Below are 20,637 nucleotides of genomic sequence, written 5' to 3'. Positions count from 1 at the left end.
CTCCGCATCTCGTGCGGCATCTCCAGCCACGGTCGCCAGTGTGGCTACTCAGACGGAGGGCTCGGGGAAACACGCAGCCGTCCAGGTCCTGGGCTGCAGAGTGTGCCCCAGCCTTCTGTCGGTCTCCGATAGCAGTGGTGGGTATGCCTGTGGGAGGTGTGCCCAGGTTGAAGAACTGCTCAGCCAGGTAGCGGAGCTCCGGGAGGAGGTGAGCAGGCTTAGGAGCATCAGGGAATCGGAGAGGGAAATTGACTGGTGGAGGTGCACTCTACCCTCTCTGAGCACAGGCGTTTCCTGTTACGCAGAAGACGGAGGTTCCCTCCTCCTGCCAGGCAGCGGGAGGAGACCTAGATCAAGGGGGGGAATGGAGGCAGGTGCCTATTCGGGGTGGTAGGCGAGCCCTCTCTCTGCCCACCTCACCTTCTCATCTACCCTTAAATAATCGATATGAAGGACTAGAACAAGACAATCTAAATGACAAAGTAGACAAAAATCCGTCCCAGTTGGAGGGGGCGCCTAAGACAAGGCGACCTACACATCGCATTGCCACATCATCCTTCAAAAAAGAAAGAAGGGCTATTGTTATGGGGGGCTCCCTCCTGAAAGGGACAGAGGGACCGATATGCCGACCAGACCCAACCCACAGAGAAGTCTGTTGCCTCCCTGGGGCTCGGGTGAGAGACTTTGCCAAGAAAGTCAAGCGCCTGGTACGGCCCACTGACTACTATCCGCTACTAGTCTTTCAGGCTGGTAGCGATGAAGTAGCAACGAGAAGTCCGAAGGCGATCAAAAGAGACTTTAGGGATTTGGGGCGACTACTTAGAGGATCAGGGGCGCAGGTGGTGTTTGCCTCTGTCCTTCCGATAGGGGGGATCGAAGCTGAAAGGCGTGCTGTTCACATAAACTCGTGGCTTCGAGACTGGTGTGACCGGCAGAATTTCGGTTTCTTTGATCATGGGAAGGTCTATGCTACACTGGGCCTGATGGCACCGGATGGGATGCGCCTCTCTCGGAGAGGGGTAAGGATCTTAGGTCAGGAGTTGGCAGGGCTGATAGATAGGGCTTTAAACTAGAGTCGAAGGGGGAAGGGGCTAAAACCAGGTGCGCCGGTGAAGACCTAAGGGATGGTACGCTAGAATCAGAGGGGCTGTGTGCCAGTGAGGTCCTTCGGTCAGATCCACAAGGTGCTGAGTGTAAGGAGACGCACTTGAAATGCTTTTACACAAATGCACGCAGTATGAGGAATAAAATGGATGAGCTAGAAGTCCTGGCCCAGTCCCGCAACTACGACATCATTGGCATAAGCGAAACCTGGTGGGATGAGTCCTGTGACTGGGGTGTTGCGATAGATGGTTACAGGCTCTTCAGGAGGGACAGGCAGGGTAGGCGAGGTGGTGGGGTGGCGATGTATGTGAAGCAGGGGCTGGACTGTGTGGAACTTCAGGTCGGCGATGGCAAAGTTGAGAGCCTCTGGGTAAGGATCAAGGGACGAACGAATAAAGGGGATGTCGTTGTGGGAGTCTATTACAGACCACCTGGCCAGGACGATAGCGCCGATAAATTATTCTTTACAGAACTAAGAGAGGCCTCGAGATTAACTCCCCTTGTCCTTATGGGGGACTTCAACTTGCCGGACGTTAACTGGGAGTGCCACACGGCTGACACGAGCAAGTCCAGGAGGTTCATGAAGCACCTAGATGATAACTTCTTGGTGCAGGTGCTAACGGAGCCAACTAGGAAAGGAGCCCTCCTAGACCTGTTGCTAGAAAACAGAGAGGGTCTGGTGGGAGATGTGGTGATTGGTGGCCGCCTCGGTCAGAGCGACCATGAAGTGGTTGAGTTCAAAATTTATGGTGACAGAAGGAAAAGTGCCACCAATACCTCATCCCTAGATATGGGGAAAGCGGACTTCAGGCTGCTCAGGGAACTAGTCAGCAAGGTCCCCTGGGAAACTGCTCTTGAAGGCCTCGATGTCCACCAGTGCTGGTCACTCTTTAAGCGATGCCTCCTAGAAGCACAAGATCAGGCAATTCCTAAATATCGCAAGTCAGGCAGGCGGGGCAGGAGGCTGGCGTGGCTGACCAGGAACGTTCTAATGGAGATTAGGCGGAAACAGAGAGTGTTTCGCTACTGGAAGGAGGGCCAGGTGTCATGGAAAGAATACAGGGATACTGTTCGTGTTTGTAGGGAGAAAGTTTGTGTGGCCAAAGCACAGCTAGAGTTGAAGCTGGCTGTGTCTGTGAGAGAAAATAAAAAGGGTTTTTTTAGATATGTGAATGGAGAAAGGAGAACTAAAGAATACATAGGGCCGCTCCTTGATAGGGAAGGTCTCCTCACAGACAATGACATAGGCAAAGCAGAGACGCTTAACACCTTCTTTGCCTCTGTCTTCAATGCCGATGATGGGCTTCGGGACCCAGGGTGCCCTGAGCTGGAGGACCGGGACAGTGGGGATGACAAACTCCCAACTGACCCTGAACGTGTGCGAGATTTGCTACTCCACCTGGATCCCTACAAGTCCATGGGTCCGGATGGGATTCATCCCCGGGTGCTGAAAGAGCTGGCGGACGTCATCGCGGAACCTCTTTCAATTATTTTTCAACGATCCTAGGAATTTGGAGAGGTCCCGGTAGACTGGAAGCTGGCAAATGTTGTGCCGATTTTCAAGAGGGGTCAGAAAGAAGACCCTAGCAATTACAGGCCTGTCAGTCTCACATCAGTGCCTGGTAAAATCATGGAGAAGTTGGTTCTCGAACTTATTGAGGCGCACCTGGGGGACAAAGCAGTCATTGGTCCCAGCCAGCATGGGTTTGTGAAGGGTAGGTCCTGCCTAACTAACCTGATTTCCTTTTATGATAAGATCACCCGTACGGTGGACCAAGGGAAACCAGCTGATGTGATTTTTTTGGACTTCAGCAAGGCTTTTGACACGGTTTCCCATAGGATCCTACTGGACAAAATGTCCACCATACAGCTAAATAAAAACATTATACGATGGGTGAGCAATTGGCTAACGGGCAGGGCCCAAAGGGTTATGGTAAATGGGGCTGCGTCAGGCTGGCGGGCGGTCACCAGTGGGGTCCCTCAAGGCTCCATTTTAGGGCCGGTACTTTTCAATATTTTTATAAACGATCTGGATGTAGGAATAGAAGGTATTTTGAGCAAGTTTGCTGATGACACCAAACTTGGAGGAGTTGTGGACTCAAATGAGGGCGTAAAGACCTTACAGAGGGATCTGGACAGGTTGGAGAGCTGGGCGATCACCAACCGCATGAAGTTCAATAAGAGCAAGTGCCGGGTCCTGCACCTGGGACGGGGAAACCCTGGCTGCATGTACAGACTGGGCGATGAGACGCTGGAGAGCAGCCTAGAAGAGAGGGATCTGGGGGTCGTGGTAGACAGCAAGTTGAATATGAGCCAGCAGTGTGCCCTGGCAGCCAGGAGGGCCAACCGTGTCCTGGGGTGCATCAAGCACGGCATCGCTAGTAGGTCAAGGGAGGTGATTGTCCCGCTCTACTCTGCGCTGGTGCGGCCTCACCTCGAGTACTGTGTGCAGTTCTGGGCACCACAGTATAAAAAGGACATGAAACTGTTGGAGAGTGTCCAGAGGAGGGCTACGAAGATGGTGAAAGGCCTTGAGGGGAAGACATACGAAGAACGGCTGAGGTCACTGGGCCTGTTCAGCCTGGAGAAGAGGAGGCTGAGGGGAGACCTCATCACAGTCTACAACTTCCTCGTAAGGGGGTGTCGAGAGGCAGGAGACATTTTCTCCATTAACACTAGTGACAGGACCCGCGGGAAAGGGGTTAAGCTGAGGCAGGGGAAATTTAGGCTTGACGTCAGGAGGGGGTTCTTCACAGAGAGGGTGGTTGCACACTGGAACAGGCTCCCCAGGGAAGTGGTAACTGCACTGAGCCTGTCTGAATTTAAGAAGAGATTGGACTGTGCACTTAGTCACATGGTCTGAACTTTTGGGTAGACCTGTGCGGTGTCAAGAGTTGGACTTGATGATCCTTAAGGGTCCCTTCCAACTCAGGATATTCTATGATTCTATGATTCTATGATTCTAAATTGAGTTGTGTTTGCCACCCTTTGTGGCAGTAACTGTATCAGTTTGAGCTCAAAGTTGAGTTTTGCTCAAAGCTAAGCAAAGCTGGGACACTTTGCTGTTAGGATAAAATCAGACCCTTCTCTAATGAGTGCATTGAAAGCCCTTTTAGCACATATAATACATACATCAGTGTTTTCTCATTTTTCAAGCTTATAGGACACTCCTTGGAGGCATTCATAATGTACTTTTGACACTTATATTAGATGGGAAGTTTCATTTTGTACAGATGGCTGATTCTCTACTATAATCAGTGGCCTCAGTAAAAAGGCTTTTAAGCAACTACCTTGGATAGATGTCCCTGTTTTGTAAATATTTAAAGTGAGGTAAAATGCCTCTGTGCCTGCATCAGAGGTTGTGGTTTAACCTTGTGTGTTGACAGTCAGAAAACAATTTCAAAAATGGATGCTGTTCAATGGAACAATGAGTTCCCCCTAACAAATCACAGGAAGAATGCAAACAACAGAGTATCCACAGCTACTCAATTAGCTACAGATAGCACATTTGTAAGCCTTAATTTTTAATTTATCTCGTCTCCCTAGCTCTCCCTCCCTCCCTCAGTCTATAGTTAAAGAAATATAAATAAGAGGCTAGACTCTATTATGTTTCATTGTTTAAGCACAGTCAATATTACACCCCTGTCCTTCCTTACCAGCTCTTGAATAATAATTTTTCTGCAGTTAGGCTAACTCAGAGAGATGTGGACCTAGTGATTGACAGAAGATTATTACTATGGTAAGCCCTTGTGAAGCCCCACTTGGAGTACTAAGTCCAGATCTGAGGCCCCCAGCACAGGAAAGATGTGGACCTGTTAGAATGAGTCCAGAGGAGGCCACAAAGATAATCAGAGGGCTGGAACACCTCTCCTATGAAGAAAGGCTGAGAGAGCTGGGGATGTTCAGCCTGCAGAAGAGAAGGTTCCGGGGAGACCTTATTGCAGCCTTTCAATACTTAAAGAGTTCTAATAAAAAGGGTGGAGAGGGATTCTTTACTCATGTAGATAATGATAGGACAAGGGGGAATGGTTTTAAACTAGAAGAGAGGAGATTTAGATTGGATGTTAGGAAGAAATTCTTTACCGTGAAGGTGGTGAGACACTGGAACAGGTTGCCCAGAGAGGTTGTGGATGCGCCATCCCTAGAGGTCTACAAGGCCAGGCTGGATGGGGCCCTGGCAAACCGGATCTTGAAACACAAGGTTGGGAAGGACCTACAACATCATCTAGTCCAAAAAAAAGTGTCTGAATCCAGCAAACTCACTGATGCTTGCAAATAGCCTCCCTGGGTAAGTCTGGCAGTGTGTTGTTAGGTGCACAGTTCAGAAGTACAGGCCCAGTCAAAGCTGTCCTGGCCTCTGTCTGAGTGCACTAAGAAAACAGAAGGACTTTGAGAGGCTCCTTTTTGACAATGTTTTCCTACCCACTCTCTTTTCTTGTAACAACTGGTATGCTCAACAAAACTGACTACAAATGATGATAATGGAATTAACATTACATTAGGGCTCTTCTTGCAAGCATAAATCCATGTTTAACTTTTGTATTTATGCTCTAAATTCCCACAGTTTTGTTAAGCAACCTTCACTTTTTTATGATATGCTTTGTTGAAATCAACACAAAGAGCTGAATATGGGTCCATGGCTTTCAACGTGTCTTATAGACAAAATAAAATATGAAATATGGTTTAGCAAGTGTAAATTGACATACCTTCCGATTCCTCTTGCCACAAAATACACTGATATCAGTTTTGATTTTAGCAGTCACCTAAGCTACAATCTGCACTTTAAGAAGTAAAGGCTTTTTAATCCATTATAACCTTCCAAGGAATAATGTCTCTTTCACAACAATAGGCTCTAGACCTGTCGGTCAATTTACTGCTTGGAATTATAATGCTTGACAAAGTATCTTCTCATCTCAAGAGCAGGCACTTACCTGCATAAATCACTCATGCAGAGATAAGAAATAGATACATACTGAAATGGGCTTTCCTTGTGAAAGGTCAGCTTTTGAAAGGATTTCCTTTGTCCCCTGGAGCCTCAACAAAAGATAACATTGCAGAACTTATCTTCTGTTTTCTATCCTATTTAATTAAAGTGTGCAGCTCAGTTTGATGAAAATATGTTTCTATCATGATTAAAAAAGCTCTTTTTATTAAATCATTTTGCCTAGACAAGTAACCTGTAATAAAAAAAACTAGAATATTTTAAAATGACTTTTTCATGTGTTAATTCATTGTAATTCAACTCTACATGGTAACCCCTCAGTATCCAAAGTATTTCACCCTCCAGCTGAACATATGGCTGTCACTGAGCAAACACAAACTCTTTCAAAGTGGATTACAATATTGATTTTATTCTATGGAGCAAGAAAGTGGGAAAATACCTATCCAAATCAGTGCTGAAAATTTGTTCATCTCTCAGATAATCTTGTAATCTGAAATGCAGGAAAGTGTAGTACAAAGGCAGCTGAGTTTACTTGATGGAAGTCATCTGAACTTCAAAAGTTCAATAGCAGCATAAATAGAGTGCTAATCCTTAAAGAATAAATCCTGTATGATTTCTAACCATCTCAGGTTCTCTGGTATATTTTTCTCTTGTTTTTTTTTGAGCTGAGATGACAATTGGAAGAATAAATTTAGGTCTCTTCTCATTCAGCAGCAATAGACATATTCCAAGACAAAAAGAACATCTTCAGTTTACTTAGTGATACACAAGGAATTTGTAGAAAGACTGGTCTTTCTATAGCTTGATTTCTCCTTTCTTCTTTATTGCTTATTAGCAGTAAATGTTATTAATAAGGTTAATTAATATTTACACACACACACACACAAATAAGCATGTTCAATCTGTAATAGACCAGAGGCACTGATGAGTTGGAATCTGGTCTGCTTGTATTGTGATGGTCCTTGGGAATGGAAAATACTTCTTTTCTTATTGAAATAGGGTCAAGAAAGAGTTTCATGTTAAAGACAAATTGCCCACCTCCCCCTTCCTTGTTCTGTAGCTTCTGGAGCAGGTTATGATACTTACCAGAAAGAATATCATTTGGTCAACTAAGTATTAACATTTTGACATCATTATGGCTTATCTTTGCACTAAATTACACAGTCCAAAAGATTATAGAAATGGACATTGATATTTCTGAAGACAATCACAAAACTTATTTTATTTTATTTTATTTTAACCACAGTAAAAAGACTGCAGTAAGGAGTTCATTTGCTATATTAAACTTAAACTCACAGGCTTAGAAAACTCAGGTCATCTGAAAATTAATGCCTTCCCTAAGCTTGTTTGATCCTGATGTTTTTGAAGCAAAGGCCACAATATATATGAGTGACAGGCTTTTATCCCCATGAGGCTTAGCAGAAGTCACCAAGCTGTGACCTGTGCTACATAAGAGTTAGGTCCTTTGGAGGCAATAGATAATGAAATACTGGACTGCTGTACCATCTGACTTCTCCTGACATCATCCTGACATCAGCCCCAGTTAAAGGTCAGATGACAAACCTCAGGTGACAAAAGAGAATGAAACTCAGCCAATCATTTTCCCTGATCATTTCAAATGTGAAAGGAAACAAGGTAAATATTCTGAAGCAAATAATTACCTAACTGCTATTAACTATTATCATTCACATTCTTTCATGTTTAGACATGCCACATATTTTCAGAATCTGGAGTTAACATGCATTTTTGATATCTAATTGCAACAGAATATACCAAAATGCTGCCTGAGCAAGAGCATATTTGTAAAAATTCTTTTAGGCATTGATCGCTTAGAAAAAGCTGATGGGATTCCAGCAAAATACTTAGGTTGCAAATAAGAATTAAATTGGAAAGACTTTTTTTTTTTTTTGACTGAGAAATACATGCTGAAAGAGTTTTAAATTATAGGTGTTTCCTAGAGAAAGGATTATTTAGAAATCTCAGTCTCTCTGAATTGGTCCTGAAAACTCAGTCTAAACATGACAGTGAGCTATCTCATAACATCCCATGCCAAAAATGATAGGAACTGAGAAACCTCAGCACATCTGTTATTCGATGGAGCAGAAGGGATCAGACTCTTCAGAATAACTGAAGTTTTGTCGTGGTTTTAGCTGGGACAAGAATAATCCCGATAACACACCAATGTTTTCAGTTTTCACAGATCAGTACTTACACAGAGGCAAGGACTTTTCTGCTTCTTGTGCTGCCCTCCTAGCAATGAGGCTGGGGGTCCACCTGAAGCTGGGAGGGGACAGAACCAGGACAGCTGGCCCAGGCTGACCAAAGGGATATTCCATGCTATATGGCACCACACAGAACAATAAATGTGAGAGAGCTGTCTGGGCCTGGGAGGAGTGATCCCTGCTCAGGGATGATCTGGACATCAGTCAGGGTGGCGAGCAATTGCATTGTACATCACTTGCCTTGTATAATCATTGTTGTTGTTGTTGTTATTATTATTTATTATTATTCTGTTTTATTGAACTGTCTTTACCTCAATCCATGAGTTTTTTAGGTTTTTTTTACTTTACTTTTTATTATTATTATTATTATTATTATTATTATTTGTAATTTCTCTCTCCCACCTCATTATTGGTGTAGGAGGGGGAGAAAGCTAACTGCTGTGTGGTTCTTAGCTGCCTGCCAAGTTAAACTGCAACAGGTGTTCTCTCGAGAGTGAGGGAGTCAAGTTTTCATCCTGCATGTGTCTCTAATCCACACTGAGAATGCTACACCCAGCTCTTCCTTTGCTGATTTAAATCACAGGCTCCCCCATGGCTAGTTGAGATTGTCACAGCACAAAGGATCTGAACATCCTTGCCAGGACGCTGAGGCTCATAAGCAATCCTGATGCAATTACTTACTCTTAACCTGTCAGCAAGGGCCTCTGGACATTAAGGTGGTGCAGGCTGAGCAACTCATGCAGGGTGTGTATGTCTGTATGCTGCCATTTAAATGTGACACTCTTGTTTTATGTATACTATCTCTCTGTACTACTGTAAGCTGGCTGTCTGCACAAGCAGCTGACATTTTCCTTCAGTTCACTTATTTCAGCCTATGCAAAGGGAACACATGCTATCACATGCAGGGAAATATTTTTCTCCCTAAAATTCTCCCTAAACATATATATTACAATGAAAGGAACGTGCCGATGGCTGAATATAGTGAAACAGAACAATAATTATAAAACTATCTGCACATTTTTGAAAATCAAGGGGATTTTTAATATGCTATGAACATAATATTGGTCTTATGAGAAATTTCTGTATATTGTGGTATGTTATGCAGATCTAATGTCATCTTATACTTTCATGGGTTAAAATGCATTGTTTTCTTTTCTTTTTTGTTAATTAAATTTACTTATTTCCTTTCCTGTTAAAAAAGCACAGCTTACCTGTTAGTTTAAGTAACTGTATTCACTCAGAAAAGATCTGACTTCAGTACATAGAAATCACCTTTTCTTGTCTTTTTCCTGTGCTTCTTGTGACAGCAGAGAATTAAAGTATCATATCTGCCTTTGGGAGCCAGAATAAACTTTGATTAGGACATTAATTTAAGACCAAGAAAATTCCAGACTCCAGTCTGCTTTATAAAAAAAACATGCAGTATTTATATTTAAAAAAAAAAAAAAAAAAAAAAAAAGGCAAGCATCAGAGCCTGCAGAATTCTCTGATGCAGTAATATCACATACATAAATACTCAAGTCAGAGGCATCTTATAGATTTCTCTCTGGGATAACTGGAAAGAGCTAAGATCCACCCAAGACATAGAACTTCAATTTCAAAAGATATGAGTATATAATTTCCTTGGGAATTGTACCAGCTCAAATATTTACTTTTGTTTCTTGAAATATCATGCATTTCAGACAGAAAATATATCATCTATATTTGTAACAACACATACTATGACCAACTGTTTAAAAAAAAAATCTATTTAAAATCACCTAAGCATTTTGTTTTCTCACCCCTTTCGTTAAGGAACTTATTCAAGATTTTTTTTTTCGTTGTGAAAGCTATTTACAAAAATTAACTTGATCTAATAATGCTCTAGGATAGGAAATAATTTCTGTTTATATTGTCTCCCAAGAAAGAGAAGTAAAATACAAAATGTGCCTCTGACTATGTTATTAATTAAGAACTTACATAATTCTATTTCAGGAAATTGCTAATAAAAGGGGAGTATCAGGAGAGAAAGAAAACTAACCTTCAATGTTCTCTTCTTTCAGTCTCTGCTTTCTTGAACCGTGAGACTCCCCATTTTACTGACACTCAGAAATGTCTGTTAGCTTGTCCAAAATAAAAGAAAGCATTGACATCAAAACAAAAATTAGGAATCATCTAGTATGCTTTACTGGAACATGATGATCACAAGTACTTAGGAAACCTATAAATAGTGAGAGATGTAGAAGTGTTATGACATTAGCCTGTCAAATATTTCAGTATTAAAGTTCTTGTTAGAGAGGGATCAATAGTGGACTCCTCCTTCTGTGGAGCTGCTTATAATTTTCTGAATAACTTATTTAACAATAGAAGTGTTTGCAAATCCTGAACATTTTATTAACTTGTTATGTAAAGCGTTGGAATGAAGAGAAAAAACATGCTTCTGCAGGGACAGCACCCAAGGGTTTGGTGAGCAGTGCTGTTGTCAGGCTGTTTGCAAATAAGTCCACAGGGACCAATTGCAAGCCTTCAGAATTCTTCCCTTGAATAATTCTTCTTTCCTACAGCCTGCTTTTTGCTGTACCATTTCTTCATAATGAGAAAGGCTTTAACAATATAACTACTACTACAAAAACAAAAAACCTTTCTATTACTATTTTCATTTATAAAATTCTGTGAACATTTGCCTTTATTTACAAACATTTATAAATGTTGTGAGCATTTGTTGTGAACATTTGGCTTCACCAAGGGCAAATTGTGCCTGACCTTTCTGGTAGCCTTCTATGATGAAGTGATTGCACTGCTCAACAAAGGAAGACCGACAGATGTCATCTACCTGAATTTTCATAAGGCCTCTGGCACAGTCCCACATGACATCCTGGTCTCCAAACTGGAAATATATGGGTTTGATGGGTGGACTATTCAGTGGATAAGGAATTGGCTTGAAGGCTGCACCCAGAAAGTAGTGGTCAATGTCTCTATGTCCAGGTGGTGGATGGTGACAAGCAGTTTCCCTCAGAGGTCTGTCTTGGGACAGGTACTGTTTAAGATCTTTATCAATGACATAGTGGGATAGACAGTGCACCCTCACGAAGTCTGCAGATGACACCAAGCTGAGTGGTACTGTTGATGCAACAGAAGGAAGGGATGCCATCCAAATGAACCTTGAGAAGTGGGCCCATCTGAACATGTGAGGCTCAATAAGTCCAAGTTCAAGGTTCTGCACCTGGGTCAGAGCAATCCCAGCCATGAGTACAGACTGGGAAGAGAATTCATTGAGAGCAACCCTATTGAAAAAGACTTGGGGGTTCTGGGGGACAAAAAGCTTAACATGAGCCAGCAGCGTGTGCTTGCAGCCCAGAAAGCCAACTGCATCCTGGGCTGCAACAAGAAGTACAAGAGGAGTGGCCAGCAGTGGAGGGAGGGTATTATTTTCCTCTGCTTTGCCCTTGTGAGGCCTCACTTTGAGTCCTGCATCCCTTGGGGTCTGTGGCCCCCAGTGCAAGTAATGTGTGAACCTGTTCGAGTAGGTCCAGAGGAGGCCACAAAGATGATTGGGGGCTGGAGCACTTCTCCTATAAGAAAGTCTGAGAGAGCTGAGGCTGTTCAGCCTGCAGAATAGAAGGCTAGGAGGACACATTGCAGCCTTTTAGTACTTAAACATGACATAAAAAAGATGGAGAGCAACTTATTGCATCCACAGAAAGTCATAGGACAAGGTTTTAAAATAAAAGAGAGGAGATTTAGATTGGATGTTAAGAGGAAATTCTTCACTCATAAGGTGGTGAGGCACTGGAACAGGTTGCCCAGAGAGGTTCTGTATGCCCCATCCCTGGAGATGTTCAAGGCCAGGTTGGATGAGGCCCTGGGCAACCTTGTCTAGTGGGTGATATCCCTGCCCATGTCATGGGTGTTGGAATTAGATAGTCTTTAAGGGCCCTTCCAGCCCAAGCCAATTACTATATTTCTGAATTACTATATGTCTGAAAAGACAGACCTTAAAGCCTTTTCCCAAAATGGAAGGCATCTGGGGAAAAAAATCTGTGCTTTAATTTAAGCTGTCAGTGGTATTCATTGCTGACTTAAAAAAAAAATCTATAATGATATGTCTTACAGTCTGCACCTGCAGTCCATAGATCAACAGTGAGTAATGGTTTTGTGCTAACTAGGAATGTGCTAATAATAATAATAATAATAATAATAACAATGATAATAATAAAAAGAAGACTCCTTCCAAGTAAGCTGTTCAGCACAGCATTTACTATACAAATGAGTATGTTCTCAGTATAATACCACCTTGATGAGAAGAAAGATCTCTTTAAAGAGGTTGCCTTTGGTATACTTAGATAGGAACAGATGTACTGTATATAAAAGGTTGTTACAAGTTGTACTTTTTTGTCTGAAGATACCTTCAGGTGGTGGGATTTGAATTTAATAGTGAAAGTGTTTATTTTGTCAGCTCGTGGGCTAGCAGCAATGAGAGATCTGAACGTGTATCATTCAGATACTTAAAGCAAACATCTAATTTTAAAGAGACCGAGCTTACAGAAGCTAATTCCTGTATTTATAGAAGCCTCCATTTTCTCTTTGTGCCTATTACTCAGAGGCATTAAAGTGAGAGGTGTTTGACATAAAGTTACATAATGTGTGCTTTTATTACCGCAATTAATTGGTGGACCAACACTTTCAAGAATGCCATGAACTTATGTGTCACACCCCATTTGCTTTGCTCTTCTTTCCCCTTTATCTGAACCCCTCCATGATTCCTTTCAGATAGATAGCTCTGTTATTTGTTTGTTTTCTTTCACCATAAATAATATCTGTAAGAACAGTTCACAGAGATGTGAAATAAAGAGTTGTTGCTAATGGCACAAATTCAGATGAATGTTGTTCTCTTGCAACTTTGAGCATTGCATGTGCTAGAGCAGTTCTCTGACCTTCAAAGATTCTCAGGCAACCAACCCATAGCTATTAACTTCAGCAGAATCCTAAGACCTGAATAACTGGGAACAGGAGTTTGGCAGACATGCCTGAGTTCACAGAGATATTCAGCAGCAGGGCAAATGTCTGACCACAAATTTTGGAAACACTGCTGAACAAGAAAATGCTCTTTCTCATCATATAGATGGGTGGAGAAAACAGGATATGCCTGGGAAACAGGTATTTGAGGTTATCCACTGGTGACCAACATTGTGCCAATTTACTACTGTGTATGAGCAGCTATAGGACTAGGGATTAAGCTCAATTAGGTACTCCTCCCAGTCATGTTACTGCTAATGCACTCCCAGGCATGACTTAATGATAGTGCCAGCATGCTGAAAGTAGTTAGCAAGCTAGCAAGACACCGAGACTCACTTGACATCTGGGTTCATGATCCTTGATAGTCAAAGTCAGCTTATCTAATTTTAGACATCTATATTATAAACATCTGTATCTGAGTTAATTATTCAGAATCTTTTTGTAGGCAGAGGAGAGAAAAAGGCACTTCTAAAGAATGAGACATCTAATGGTTTTAGACATCTGCCTTGAAGCAAGAGATTAGCTATTTCCTTCCACTAACTGTGCAGAGTCTAGACAATTAGTTTACGTTAGGAGTGTACATTTTGTACCTGTAGATTGTGTCTGGTAAGGACACAGATGACTAATTCAGATAGGATGCCTAAACTTTAGAAAGCTAACAGCCTGAATTTCACTCTCTGCAAAGTGTGGCTGTTCCTTCCTGGAGTTGGGTTGCATGACTAGCTGTGCAGATAAGTCCCAAGCTCATTCCAAGAGGATTTGTGATATTCAGGATACAGAGCCAGTGTGAACTTGAACTAAACTCAAAGTGGAAGTGAGGTACTTGGTCTGAAGATAGTGCTGATGCTAGCCAGCATTTATATATATCCTGAAGATAAATCTGGAGTATTGGAGTGAACTTGAACATCATTGAAATGAACTGTCCATAGCTTTGCATAGATTTGCACAGAAAGTAGACGTAGGTCTAAAAGTTTTAATCTATTTGCAAGCTTTCTTGTGGTTTAGGATTATTTATAGCCAGAATAACTTTCAACAAATCATAGAATCACAGCATGGTTGAGGTAGGAAGGGACCTTTTGAGATCATAAGTTCAACCTCCCCTGCTCAAAGCATATCAGGGAGGGCAGATTGCCAGTGCTATGTCCGGTTGGGTTTGATTATTTGCAAGGATAAAAACTCCACAACCTGTCTGGACAAACTGTTCCAGTGTCTGGTCACCCTTGCAGTGAAAATTTTTTTATAATGGAATTTTCCATATTTCAGTTTGTGCCCATTGCCTCTTGTCCCACCACTGAACACCACAGTGAAGAGTCTGTCTCAATCTTTACTCCCCCCTTCAAATTATATTTATTTATAAAAAAAGATAAATTTTTCCCTGAGCCATCTTTTCCTGACTGAGCAACCCAAGCTCTCAGCCTTTCCTCATATGTCAGATGCTCTCATCCTGTAAACATCTTTGTGGCCTCTTGCTTTATATGCCCCAGTACCTCCATATCTGTTCTGTACTGGGGAGCCCAAAACTAGACCCAGAACCCTGGACAAGTCTCCCCAGTGCTGAGCAGAGAAGATAACCTCTCTTGACTTGTTGGCAGTGCTCTCACTAATGCAGTCCAAGAGGCTTTTGGCCTGCTTTGCTGCCAGAGCACGCTGCTGACTTGTGTTCAACATGCAGTCCATCCGAACATTATGTACAACTTATGAGGAGAGGAATGGAGAAGCCAGCACATGTAATAGACATTAATGACATGAACGAATCTCTGAGGACTCCTTCAGAATCAGTGATGGCTATTCTATAAGACTGTAGAGAAAACAGGTAGCTTGTATCTCCAAGATCCATCATCAAATATTTTCTAAAATTTGTTATTTGGCATCAGTGTTTATAATTAAAATTTATATATTTTTTTAATTTTATGAGTATATAGGTAAGTAAATTTATAGCCAGAAGATTATTTTAATGCAGAAAGTGTTTTGTTTTCTTCTTTGTTCCTTCAGGATTTTTTCCATTTGCTGGCACTGCAAATTCCATGCCCTAGGATTTCCCATGTCAAAAGTGATAATTTGATTTTTCAGTAATATACATGCTTGGACAGGTGAGACTGGGTCAGCAAGTGAGGCAAAAGATGACACAACACAGAAAGCTCAAAACCCAGACCAAAGACAGGGAGGATATTAGATATCATTTGCAATACTAAAGACTGCTGTTCTGAGAGCATACTCATATCTTACAGTTTTATCTTCTTGGGAGTCCCTGATGCCCAGTAGCACAACCTTCCCCCAGATAAAACTGAGTATGTTTATTCAAGTGATAACATTTCTAACAGCTATATTGTTTTTTCTTAAGATAGCTTTGTTAGAGATTGCTCTGCTGAACTCCAGCAGCTGTGCTTAGAAAGGAGCTGCACAACAAAATGACCCCAACTGAGAAGGACAGCTCCCTGTGAACTACCAAACTCTCACTTATTAGGCTAAAATTAGAGGATGATTTTTCACCAAATAGGAAACAATAACCTAACATACACTTCAGAACATCCAAGAGTAGGCAGTATTCACAGTTCTTAAAAGGGAGGAGGGTGCTGGCCTCAGCTATGACTTGAAGCAAATAGATTTCCCAATATGGTATGTATTTTAGCCATTGCAATTTTACTTAAAGAAATATATGACAATGAAAAAAGGATGTGAACAAAACTGTAGTGCACTAAGCATGCACTGTGGTTCTGTGTCGGACTACAGAAGTTAAAGCTTCTAAAGGAAAGACTGAAATTGTGTTTGAAAATGAGGGGCTTAAAAAAGAACAGTGCAATAATCATACACTTCCAATATTTGCTCAGCTGATAGATATAAAAGAAATTATACTAATTGGTTTTGTATCAAAAATACATTTTTCAGGTATCTTACTCAGAGTTTTTGAGTTTGGACAGGGATGTCTTCAGTTTTGCTTAAAGGGGATGAACTGGTCATTGACACTAAAACTCAGATTAAAGATGAATTTCTGTAAGACTTAAATTGACAGCATGAGGATCTTAACATTTCTTCAAAGTTAATGTAGATTAACTTCTTGTGTAACACTTAAAGAAATACCCAAACCCCTACTTCTCTGGACCTGATCACAGAAGTGAGTCAGAGATCTCACAGCGGGAGCTGAAAAAAAAAAAAAAAAAAAAAAGAAAGAAAAAAAAAAAAAGAAAAAACAGAACTGGGGCAGATCTAAATTTCAATATATGTGATTTTATTTATTTATTTAATTATTTGCAGGCATTTTCTCTAATTGGATCAACTTTTCTACTTGGCCATTTCAACAGGTCATTGTTCCTACTTATATTGCTGAGTGTGATCAATCAAGCATCAGAAATGTTAAATGTCCTTTGCCCATGTGCTGAGCAAAACAAGATGGTTTATCATATTTTATGCCTATGTTTTCTGTTTTTTCCATGACAGATTTTTATTTTGGGGCATTATAGTGCCAGCAGAAATATGCAAAAGGAGAAGCCTGGATATTAATGATTGGCACAAAAAGGATCTTTCCTCAGAGGGACAGTATGTGCAATGTTTTTTTCCTCAAGTTTCTCATCCAAAAAACTATCACTGTCTGGCAGTTCTGTCTTGCCTAGAGCCAAGGTGCAACTCAGCCCTGAGCCAGCTACCTACTACCAAAGTAACTGAGTGCTGAGAGACTGAGCATTTATCAGGTTTTGTTTTTCAAGGAATCATTCCCAGCAGAGAGCACCTGGATGCACATCCATTGTGAGCTTACTGACCTGTGGCTGAGGACAGTTGCCAGCCCTGATTCATCTCTAAAATGGATTAACTTTCACAGCTTCTTCATAGCGCAGTATGGATTGAATGAGGAACTCTGTTAAACATCAAACACATAAAAGAGGCTTGGAAATGAACCTTTCATACTTCCCATAAAATGGGTCTGAGTTTGCCTTAGGATCCAGAGTTTTTCCAGCCTTCTCAAGGGCTCTGGTGTAAGAGTGCAGGAAGGAAACATGGGTTCAGTTAGCAGACATAAGGGCTGTTTTGTATAGCTTTGTCAAGGGAATTAAAATGCCTACATCTAGGAAGGTGTTGAGTGCTAAAAAGCCCCATTCAAACCAGATAGGCTCCCAGAAAATTCAAAAGCTAGTATGCCTCAATCACTTTGATATGCAAAGTATTTGTCTTTAAAACAGAATATAGGCCAGATCTTCAGTGTGTTTCAGGCTAATCCACTGACGCTCACGTAGAGTAGTTTGTACCCACTGAAGACCTATCTGCATGTTTTGCTATACCAGAAGTAAAAGCACTGGTGCTCTGCATCCAGCCCAAAGGTATTAGCTCTTTTTCCGGGTGTGTTTCCATTAGTGCTTTGGTTCAACTCAGCAGTGCACTCCTTACATGTATCTCCTTAGCGTCGCCACATAGCACACATTGAGGATGGCTCTCCTAACACACAAACTGTACTCCTTCTGAAAAACATTACAACAGAATATGCATAGCAGCATCTGACATGAGCTAACTGCTACCAGCCATCCAGACCACAGCACCAGAGCCAGCCTGAAGCATAGCCACCAGAAGGTACGAAGCGTAGATATCAAATTCTCAGCACCGCTTTGCTCTAATATTGGGCCTCACAGCTTGCTAACATAGACCCACGTACTTACTTTTTCTAAGACGAAAATTTCCTCAAAATCTTGCTTCAGCAACTTTCTCTTCTCTTCCTTGCCCACTATGCACAGCACATTAATCATTCCTTGCACTTATGTAAACCCCTGTCAATGAGAGAAACCAAAATCAAACCCAAGTAATAATAAGAAGAAAGTGCCTCCAAACTATTCAATGAAATAAATAAACAACAAGTAAAGATCAGCAGCAGTGCATAAGGGAGTGTGAAGAAACTCAGAGACACAGGGACCATGTTTCCAGGGACTTGGAAGCTGCTAAGAGAGCAGTTTTACGCACCAGCCCCAAAGCAAGTACTGTAAAATTCCATTTGAATCCTTTTTTTTTTTTTTTTTTTTTAGCTGGAAGCTCAAACACTGCCACATGCTGATAGTGATAAATCCAAAGAGGCACAACCTTTGCAAAGCAATTTTTATCAACACTAAGAGGATGCTGCCTCAGCAGCCTAGAAAAGCAGAAAATGTTGAGCTTCCTGTAACGCATATGGTAATTTTTGCTAAATTTTTGATCAAGTGGTGAATTTAGTGCTGTGTTGTAGATTTTTACAGCTACTTAAGTTCACTGTTAATTAAGGAATCATGTTAAAAAGGCAAACAAAAACAAACAAACAAAAACAGTTAATAATATTTAGCTCTTGGACAGAGTGTTACAATTCCAAAAGGCCTTTCACGTTTTCACGTGAGTCTTCTGCAGTGAGAACTCTGCCACAGAAAACTGCCTTCACCAGCTGAAGGAACGACATTGGCAGAGGTCAGCTTGCTATAATGCAGTGAAGCCAATCATATTTCAGTCTTCAGTGCTGTATGTTAGACGCTGATCTCCACAGTTACATGCCTAAAAAGGCTTTTTCTTAGAGATACCGATCAGCTCCTGACAAAGTCAGTGGAAACCGTGGCTTCACCAGCCTTTGAAGAAGCTGCCTTATATTTCTGTGCAGTGCTAGGTTTGGTTTCCAGCCCCACAGATCTGACCCCACAATTTTGTGAACTGCTGCAGCAGTTGTACTTTGTATTTGTACTGTGAATAAAAAGTAGCTATGAAAATCATGAAGCTATTCATATGATCAGACAAAATAATTAAAAAATCACTTTCCGTTGCCTAGGCTGAGATGTTGGGCTACAATGTGGTTAGGTTCAGTCTCTGCTGATGTTCAGACACTATGTTTAACTCCATTGCAATCTAGAGTTTAAGTTTAACTTCCATACTTATCTTGAAGGATATATGGCTATGTAAGTTTGAAATAGTCGGGTCCTCTGGTCTTGTCTGTATGACTCTCCATGTAGCAAGAGCACACTTTATCTATACCCACATCAGTTTCAACACAAAATGTGATGCCATAGATCACAGTGAGACAGTATCTTACCTTATACCTACCATCATTCTAATTAAAACACTTTCATCAAGGGCCCTGCAGTGTTCACAAAACCTTCCTGAAAGTAAGTGTGAAATTTCCTGGCCCTATCAATCAACTTCTTTACCTGCTTGAGACCCATTTCTTACTTTCCTTTTTGCATCTTCCTATACAAGGAAGCCAAATAGATCCTGTCTAACTTCAAAATTCTACTGCTTCCCACATCTTTAAATCAAGATCTGAAACCTATGGCCTCCATGTTAAGCCCTCTCTTTGTCACCCACTCTCACACATGCAGGTTAAGGCCTTAGTTCTATAATTCCTAATATCTTCTGTATTCCTGCTGTCTATCCCATGTATGCCTCCTCAGTTGCAAGCTCAAGTCCCCAGATGGCATAGCTGCTGCAGAGTCATCACCAATTAGTTTCAACTTCACTGCATAGTATTGCTTCATTTATTTATTTATTTATTTATTGGATGAAGACAAAGAAGTCAAGGGTAAATCATCTGTTGATTTGTAAAATACTTTACATTTGGCTTACAGGTCAAATTCAAACCCTCCAAACAATCAACTGGGTGATCAGCCTGGGTCAGGTGAAGGATATTTGAGAAAGAATATATAATTGAATGAGCTGGAAGACAGAAAAATTATTCTAGTAACCCACTCTCTACTCTTCCTTCCCAGGACTTCTTTGCCATTTATCCCATGGTAATCTAACTAGAAATCTGTCTTCCACTTCTCCAGAAATGATTTTCCATTTATATGTTAGGAGTACTCACTCTTATGTAGGCCTGGTCCCTACTACATGCTCCCACTTTTGCTAATACTTTGGGCCAAAAAGCAACCTTGAATACAAACATCTTGGTATGATTGGGTGAAGATGAAAGACTGAGACTGTCTGTAAGAATATCTTTACCATCTTATATCTACAAGGTTGTTTTTTTTAACTTGTATTTTTCTTTTATTTTTCAGTATTTCTCTTTAAAGCATTAACAAGATTATAACATGTAAACATTTGTAATATTGGTTTTGAGTTAGCAAAGAGATGAGGATTGCATTATTTCAGTTCCTATCTCAAGAGGCTTATAGCAAACTTAAGAAATTTTTACTTGAAGGTAATCTGATGTTTTATAATGCTGCTGCAACAGTGTCACCATGGACACACTATCATTTTTTGGAGATGTCAGAGATGTAGGCAGCTGACATTCTAGCAGAGTCAGCTCTACATGTCACTGTGGCTCACAGAAATGAACTCCCAGTGAAAATGAAGAGCTCAATAAGAAAGAAAAGACTTTTCTTTTCAAGTATGCTTCAGGAAAGAAAGAATTTATGAACACAATCAGTCTGGGAGTTATACTAA

This window comes from Aythya marila (genome assembly GCF_965140915.1).
Source record: "Aythya marila genome assembly, chromosome: 1".
Classification (NCBI taxonomy): Eukaryota; Metazoa; Chordata; class Aves; order Anseriformes; family Anatidae; genus Aythya; species Aythya marila.
The sequence above is the reverse complement of the archived record's forward strand: the minus strand, read 5'-3'. Positions refer to the sequence as shown.